Below are 9,262 nucleotides of genomic sequence, written 5' to 3'. Positions count from 1 at the left end.
CCTTCAGAAAGGCCTTCTCCCATCCTCTGGAAAGACCTTGCCTCCTGGCTCTCCTCCCTTCTTTGTCTTCTTCCTAACAATTTCACCATTGGATGCATTAAACATCTAATTGTTGCCCTATTTCTCTAACTACAAAATAGACTTAGTGGTCCACTTTGATTCCGAGGGCCCCAAATCAGAACCAGGTAGCAGTGAAGCATGGAGTGGCGGTATTCATCTGTAATTCTGGCACATGGGAGGCTGAGGCAGGAGAATCTTGAGTTCAAGGATAGTCTGGGCTACATAGTGAGTTCCATTCCAGTCCAAACAGCAAAACTGTGTAACAAAACCCTGTCATAAACAAAACATAAAGCAACAGCAACCAGGATGATGTGTACCTTTTATGATTCAGAGATGACATTTTGTGCTCAGATGCCTACAGATCATTAAAATAAATTGGGATCACAGTGGAGGGGGTGGGAGGTAAGAGAAAGAGGAGGAGAGAAGGGGAGGGAGGAGAAAAACATGAAGGACCAGGAAGTTGAGTTGGGGGAAGAACAGAGAAAGGCAGCAAAGAAAGAGATACCTTAATAGAGAGAGACATTGTAGGCTTAACAAGAAATCTGGCACTAGGGAAATGTCCAGAGATCTACAAGCAATAATGGAGAGGCTACCTTAAATGCCCTTCTCTTATAATGAGATAAATTACTAAATTAAATGCCACCATAGAGCTTTCATCCAGTAGCTGATGGAAGCAGAATCAGAGATTCACAGCTAAGCACTGAACCGAACTTCTGGAATCCAGTTCTAGAGATAGGGAAGTAATGAGCAAAGGGGTCAGGATCATGATGGGGAAACCCAAAGAAACAGCTGACTTGAGAAAGTGGGAGCTCACAGACTCCAGAATGACATCTGGGGAACCAGATCCCCTGAATGTGGGTGTCATTTGAAAGGCCTAGGCAGACTATGGGGCCTCTGGCAGTGGAACCAGTATTTATCCCTAGTGCACAAATGGACTTTGGGAGCCCAGTCACTGTGGAGGGATACTCCCTCAGCCTAGATACACAAGGGAGGGCCTAGGTCCTGCCCCAAATGATGTGACAGACTTTGGTGATCCCCCATGGAAGGCCTCACCTTCTCTGAGGAGTGGATGGGAAAATGGTGGGAGGAATGGGAAGGAAGGGAGAGGGAACTGGGATTGGTATGTAAAATAAGATTGTTTTTAATTTAAATAAAAAATAATTAAAAAATAAAAACAAAAGATGAAAAAAGAGAAAGAAGGGATCTGAAAGAATAACTGAGACAGGTCCACTCCAGGAGCCAGCAGCTTTCAGCTCCATCTTGCTCATAGGTAAAGGTGGAAGAACGTGGACAAAAACTTGACTCATCTCCCAAGGTTCTGGCTTCCATTTCAACAGAAAGCCTCGCTGCCTTCACCTTAGTGTCAATGGGAGCCCCCCTCTATTCCCACCCTTTAAGGTAAACACCCATTTGCATTCTTGGCTCTAAAGCAGTGGTTATGCAGTGCTATGTTATAGGCACTGTTATTCACAACTGGTTTTGAGGTTTATTACAAATAGGTTGTTGCTCCTTAAGAACTGAAGTCCAATGTTCATAAATTGCTTTCTTGTTAACTCATTCTGTTGCTTCTGACAGTAACAATGTCATTATTTTATCCAGCTTGCATTTTGACAGACACCCTTGAACTAGAGGGGAAAGGGATGGGGATAACATATAGCAGATTAGAAATATCCTACCTATAAAATATGTGCTGCCTGCTAACATCACTTCTTATGTCTACCATGGCAGAATATAAAAAGGCTGAGAGCAGTTGGTTTAAAATTATCCCTGTAAGAGCGTGTAATGTTTTCCATTAAACTGGGACTAGCAATTTTAATTATATATAAATTTAGACCCATTAAATAGAAAGAAATGCTTTGGCTTGAAGTCAAGTCAGAACACTCAGTCTCAACTGTAAGGTCGCTGGAAAAACATCCCCTAATACTTTTCCAGCTTCATCTCCTGTCCTAGGCTTCTGATTTCCTCTAGCAGCTCACAGGTTATATCTTTCTTATTTCTATAGCCAAGCCTTTGCCCACAATCTGTCTTGCTCTCAGAATCCACTGCCCCTTTCTTCACCTCTAATTTAAACTCTGATCAGCTTTGGAGGTGAAAACTTCATTTTCATTTCAAATGCAAACCTTCCTCCACCACTATGGCCCACAGTGATCTGTAGATGTTCTGGAATTATGCTTACAAGTGCTTGGTGGGTGGTCTTATATGGGCATCTGTCTCGTGTAGTAGACATCATAGACTAAATGTGGAGTCTTAACATTTCTGAAAAGTACAAAAGGTGGACCAATATAAATGTTGTTAGAACCTTTTATACATCTTTTTGGCTGACCCCAAAGGTCACTTTCAACTTGATGAGACAGCTCATAAATCCTAGCACTTCCTGCTCTTAGACATCTGCACCTCAGCCTGCCCAGGGAATATTCTTAACCTGTGAACCAGATCGACCAGAACTGTCAACAAGCTAAGCCTCTTAAGATCAACCTTAATCAAAAGATGGCTGAGATTTAGTAGACCATACCTCATCTCAATCTCTTCTTAGTGGAAAGGTACCAATATATATTCCACACGACCTGTGCCCCCCCCGAAGATTCTTGCCATCGGTCAACCCTAGCTACACACAGCAATGGTGTATTTGGCTACTCTCTTCCCTTCTTCTGCAGAATTTACAGGATAAATGTGTCTCCAAAGTTCACACACTCCAACATCTACAAAAGAGAAGAAGGTTCACTGTAAGACAGCTAGCTGCCCCTGTCACAACAATTGTGTCTCCAGAATGGCCATGGTATCTGCCCACACCAGAATCTGATTCTGGGAAACAGCATGCATGCCCACAAGTGAGAAGTAGACACAGGTCCTCATGCAAAGTCCTTTATTTTTCCACTGACCACTTCATGGTCACCAAATTAGAAAGAAAGAGCAATGACTGAAGATAGAATTTTAAAAGGTGGATTATCAAACTCAAATTCAAGCTCTTTCCCTTGAGTCATGTATGCACTGTGTCTTTTGATGTCAGTCACCAAAGAATCATACTGAAATTAGAAATTACCAGGAGTGAATCTGATGTGGCCTATATGGGGGCTGTTAGGATGGAATGCTCAGAAGAATTGTATAGAACATTCCAAAATGAAAAGAATTTCAGCATTTCCAATAGTAACCTGGGTTAGGAAAAGTTGGAGAACTTGGAGATCTAGGGCCACTCAACTAAGTCAGAAAGCCTGGAAGACCCTAGCTGAAGAGTTGTTGACATTGGTGGCTGCTAGGGAACAGAGACACTTTTTTCTTTAAGAGTATGTTTTCTGGTTGGTTGATAATGTGGAGAGCTCTGCACTTCCGTGTATGGTGGCAGCACTAATTAGACTCAATAGCCATTAAAAGAGATATGAAATTTAGAGGAAGACATATCATTGAGGATGGGTTCACCCAGAAGGTACTGGAAAAGGAAGATGTGAGTAAATATGACCAAAATATATTGTATGCATGTATGCATGAAATTCTCAAAGAACAAATTGTATGTACAACTTATACACATATGCAAATAATACATGTATATGCCCATACATACATACATACATACATACATAGCCTGGCAGAGACATTGAAATTTTGCCATTTACAAATAAACAGCATGGCAATTGGGATTGATCTTTTCTGTTATCCTGTTTCCTGATGCCATATTGAAATCAGCATGTATATTAGAAGTCTTTCACCCTCCTCATGCTGTGGAATGCCAGCCTCTTCACATAGCAGCATGTCACCACTAAGCACACTAAGCACAAAGGACAATTGCTTTTTGCAAAAGGTTCCAAGGAGTGAATGGGGGCAGGCTGGTAGTGGAGATTTGGAAACTAACTCAAGAATAATGGTTCTGTACCATCTCACCAAGATTGATTGTAGACTTGCTCCATGACAAGAAGACCATCTCCTTCACAACTTGCCTCAGCCAGCTCTTTATAGAGCATTTATTTGGTGGTGTTGATATTGTCATTCTGGTGGCAATGGCCTATGATCGGTATGTGGCCATCTGTAAACCCTGCATTATGTGATTATCATGAATCGACGTGTATGTATACTTTTCTTAGTGATGGTCTGGGCAGGAGGTTTTGCACATGCTTTGTTTCAAGTTCTTGTTGTGTGTAAACTTCCTTTCTGTGGTCCCAATATCATTGACCACTTTTGCTGTGACACGTATCCTCTATTGCTACTTACATGCACTGAAACCTACTCTATTGGCCTCTCTACCAATGTCAATAATGGGGCCATGTGTATAGTTATCTTCATCCTCCTCCTATTCTCTTATACAACCATCTTAAGATCTCTCAAGAATCATAGTCAGGAAGGGAGATGCAAAGCTCTGTTTACCTGTAGCTCCCATATCACTGTGGTTTTCCTCTTTTTTGTTCCCTGTATTTTCATGTATGGTAGACCAGTTTCTAGTTTTCCTGTTGATAAATCTAGTACCATATTTTATACCATCATTACTCCCATGTTGAATCCTTTAATATATACTTTGAGACACTCAGAGATGAAAATATCTATGGAAAAGCTCCTGCAAAAACTTTTAAGTCCTGATAGAATAAGACTTTCTATTTACTGCTTCTTTTATTAAGCACTAGGAAACTATCATAAATAAATTCTAGAAGTATTTGTCTCATCTTGAACATTTACACTGATACTTGATATTTTGAAACTATTTGTATTTTGAATGTTATTTGTAAATAATATGTGCAGCTTCTTATAATATCATTCATGTTTTTTTCTGGTTGAAGGTAATTTTATTATTGTTGTCATTGTTATCATTGGCATCATTAGCACAAAACTAAATCCACTATTAAAAGAAAACAAACACATCCCAAAGGCATGTGTCTTATTGACAATGAGTCAGTAACATTATCTTCATGTAATAGGGATAGCACCCTGAGGATATAGACCATATCACAGTTTGATAATTCAATAATTCACCAACTTTCTTGAGCACCTAGGCACAATGGAGAATTTTAAAAAATGCATACAAGAATCCCTGCTTTCAAGAAGTTTACAGTCTAGTAGGAGGTACTGAAGAACAGCAAGAACATAGGGCCACATGGGATCAGTGACATAGTGGAATCAGTGCACGTCGATGAACTGCTGGAACGGGGTGTTCACAAAACTAATGTCACATTCAGGCGGAGGAATATAGAGAAGGAACTCCATATAGACAGTAGCATTGGAGCTTGACTTTTGGAAATTGGAGGCCTTTTAGTGTGTAGGGGGCAGTGCAAGTGGAGAGACAGTGTGGGGCCGAGTATGGCCTTGGGTAAGATCATGGGATGTTTGGGGAGAGAAAAACACTGCATTTGGCTGACCTATGCAGTCCATGCATATGGTGTAATAATATGCAGAAAATTATATGGGGTCCATATTGGCAATGGCTTTGAATGATAGGCTGAGATCACTATGTTGTAGTTACTATATAGTTGTCCACATCAACAAAAGTAGCAATTAATTGTGAAGAGATATGGTCATGTTGGTCCAGGTTTCTCATGGAAACTTAAATGGTTTGTAGGCAATGTAATAATTTTACATATATATCTTCCTAACAGATAATACAAACCATAATATTTTTCTCTATTTGCCATGAAGTTAAATTAATTAAATCTCTTGCTTCAAAGTCGTTATTCTTTCTATCCAGGCAGGAAATCTCTTCTCATTCCCATTTCCATCATCATCATCAGTTCTTGGGGCACCTGATGGGCTGAAGTGGGCCTAATCGAGGATTTGTCATCAGAGCAGGTACCCGGAAAGTGGGACCCATAGCTTGAAGTGAGAGTGGCTGTGGTAGAGGCAGTGAGCAATGTCAGGCAAATATAGGCATCTCGGAAGTTTTCCTCGAAGTCTAGTACAGTTCGTTGAAACTGGAGTTCCACTCAGTTTGGTCAGGAGGCCAGGTAGAAGGATCCCAGACTCACAGTATCCAAGTAGGGTCTTCTTTTAAAGTTTCCTCTTACTAAAACAGTTCCTTAAAAGAATTACTTTTAATATGGGCTACAGCTTGCTAAAGGCTCCAGGTTCTGAGGCTGCTGAAGCTGTGTATAAACCAGGGAGACATTGTTTCTTTGACTAAGGAGTCCCAATAGGCTTTGTCTATGACTAACAGGTGGAAAGTTAGGAGCTTCTCCCATGCAGTGACAAATTACAGGTACTAAATGGTTGTATTAGGTAACCAAGCCAAAGAAATACACTATACACAACCAACAAGTAAAGACTAACAACAAAGATGCCATGGTCACACTTCCTTAGTCAGTCTTTCATCTCTTTCTTGCTGTGAGCCTTTCTCTGCAAGAAGTCATGGATAGCAGTAGTGAGGCCCCATGCACTGGACCTGAGAACGATCAGAGATCCTCCCCTATAAATCAGGAGTATTTTTCGACCTCGAGAGTCCCACACATCTTGTGCAGAGGCCATAGGCTTGGCATTCTCTGCCATCCAATATGAGACTGCATATTGGCAACCAGCACAATCAGAGGATACAGGACCAGGCAGGTGATTGTTCCATTGACACTACCAGACACCAAAGCAGGAACCCAGTGGGGCAGGCCTTGCCTTGTCCCGCTATCCTGGATTGGGTCCTTGAAGGAGAAATAGAGAGCACTTCCCAGGCTGTTTCTGACAAGGACTGGCCAGAAACCATGATAATAGCCTAGGGACAGCCGCCCCCAAAGCCCATAAGAATTGAATTCCTTGAGAATGCTGAAGGTGCTAGGGAATCAAGCTTGCTTGCGAGCATCCTGCAACACGTTTTGTACTCTTTCAAAGGGACGGAGTGCCACAGCTTCTACCACACCAGACATGAGCCCTGCAGTCCAGCGCTGTCCAAGGGAGTGTGGCCCAACCGGGGAGAGAAAGCCCAGCAGACTATCATAAGTGCCAAATAACAGAGTCCCTTGCAGGGTCTTGGAAAGAAGAGGGGGGTAGATGCCCCGGTAAAAGTACTGAGGGCGTTCATGCCAAAGCTGTCGCACAGCCTCTGACACTGCCATAGCATGGATCTGCTGCCGGAACACAACCTTATAGACAGGAAAGGTCAGAAAAGTAGACACAAAGTTGGAAATGGCCCCAAGGGTGTAGGCCTGTGAGTGCCAGCTTTTCTTTCCTGGAACTTCTGCTCGTGTCCTGTGTTGAAGCTCCTTCCCAGAAGAGTTGTTCTGTTCGCCCATGCTGAGGACAATTGGATGCTGATGGTGGAAGAAAGAGTGAAATGTAAATGGGCCAGGTCCGTGAGTCTGAGCTGCACTTGATGCCGCGCCCGCTCCCGCGCCAGACTGCCGCAGCCCCCTCCAGCAGGTTCCCCCATTCATGTTTTGCTATCCCATTTACCCTTTTGGATTAATTGTCTATTTTAGTTTGTTAAACTTTTAATAAATAATTTTCCTTAAAATGTTTCAAAAAAAGGAATAATGGTTCTGCACACTTGTTAGTTTCAGTGTCATGTGTGGAAAGTGAAAGACTTTGGAGCACTCAGACCTAAAGTGATGTCTTCATCAAAGCCTTCCATCAAGGCTCCCTCAAGGTCAATGAAGATGAGGAGGCAGAAAGACCATAAGGGCCAGAAGTGATGGATGACTCCAAGGAAACTGTGGCTTCCAGACACAACAGGACTGATGCACATAGGAACTCACAGAGGCTGTGGCAGCATGTAGAGGTTCGAGCCAGAACAGTTCCCAGTGCTGAGAAGGGGAAGTGCACATGGCTCCCACATCTAAGCAAGGAGCTGTCCGCAATCGATATGCTCAAAGGAAAAATCAGCCTTGTCCAGTAGAATCTCATTGGGTACATTAACCATACTTCAGGGCAGAGCCAATGTCCAGGAGTAGATAGCCAACACAAAACAAGCTCAATGGCATTTTTATAGACTTTTGCCTCATCTGGTTTTGGGCATTTCCCCCTATTGTTCTTTTGCTTATTTTTCTTTTTTTCTTTTTTGGTTTATTGTGAGGGGGTTTGCGTATTTATTGTTTGTTTGTTTTAAAGAAAATAGAGAAATCACATTAAGTAGGGTGGGGAGGATCTGGGAGGAGTTGGTAGATGGGAAAAAACATGATCAGTTTTATTGCATTGCAAAATTTTTAATTAAAAAAAAAGAATTCCTTTAACAAATAACTGGACCACAAAAGCAGAGTAAACATTTACTCTGGCCAATACAAAAAGTTATTTTACTAAATTAGCACAATCTTTATATCCACAGGTAAGTGTAATTCTCACTCTCATCAAGGAAAATTCTCTTTACAACAAATGGAGAACATTACAGAAAACCACAAACTGGATAAAAACTTAGATAAAAACATTGACAAAATTGTGGAGAATAGTCCCAACCGATACATCTACTCAACTCCAGAACCTAAGGCTCAGTGACCACTTCAGAACAGGGGGTGAAAAGACCAAGGTTTCTGTGAGAATGTGCTTCCTAGAAATGACAGAGAAGCTAACACTCATGAAATATAACCAATCTGGCTGTCTAAACAAGCTCTCAACAAGGATGATATCAATAAGCATGCTGAAGTAGAAGGGAGAACACTTACCAGCCTTGATCTAGACCAAGAAGTACAGGCATCTAAAAAACGCTGAGAGGAAAAGTCGTTCCAGGGAAGAACACACCAGTTGCTTCTCCAATACCAAGTGATCAGCCTTGAAAACAAAGATTTTATTTTTATATTTATATATAAATTTATATATTTAGAAATGAATATATATGTATGCATATACATACATATGTAACAATTAAAGAAGAATTTGAGAGAGAGAGAGAGAGAGAGAGAGAGAGAGAGAGAGAGAGAGAGAGAGAGAAAGTGCCTAAGATGGATTGGAGAGTGGAAATTGAAAGGAGAAAATGATGTGGTTATCTTACAACCTCAAAAATGAAAAAATTATAATAAACACATAATAAATGAATACAAAATAAATAAATAATACATTGAGTTACTTAGATGCCAGCTTCTTGACTGTTTTGGAGAATGTTGTGAGAAGATACATGATGGAAAGCCTGGGATTGTTCTCATTAAGTGTTTATCACTTGCTTTAAAAGGAATGCAAAGAAATAATTTTTACCAAAAATATCATTAATAAATCACTAATGAACAAGTTTTTGCTTTCTCGCCTCTTAGAAGTTTTGCTTGGTCAGCCTTTTAAAATACTCACCAGTAAGCACTGCACCAGCCTTTATGGGGTTTCCTTT

The 9,262-nt window shown here is 41.1% G+C and overlaps 1 pseudogene; it reads right to left on the bottom strand.

The window, feature by feature from the left end:
* Positions 1 to 4,811: 4,811 nt before the first annotated feature.
* Positions 4,812 to 8,712, bottom strand: LOC121142782 (annotated as a pseudogene).
* Between the last annotated feature and the right edge of the window lie 550 nt (positions 8,713 to 9,262).

The sequence above is a fragment of the Mesocricetus auratus genome, unplaced genomic scaffold, assembly GCF_017639785.1.
Source record: "Mesocricetus auratus isolate SY011 unplaced genomic scaffold, BCM_Maur_2.0 Super-Scaffold_100010, whole genome shotgun sequence".
Taxonomy (NCBI): domain Eukaryota; kingdom Metazoa; phylum Chordata; class Mammalia; order Rodentia; family Cricetidae; genus Mesocricetus; species Mesocricetus auratus.
Note: the sequence above shows the minus strand (reverse complement) of the source record. Positions and strands in the feature narration are given on the sequence as shown.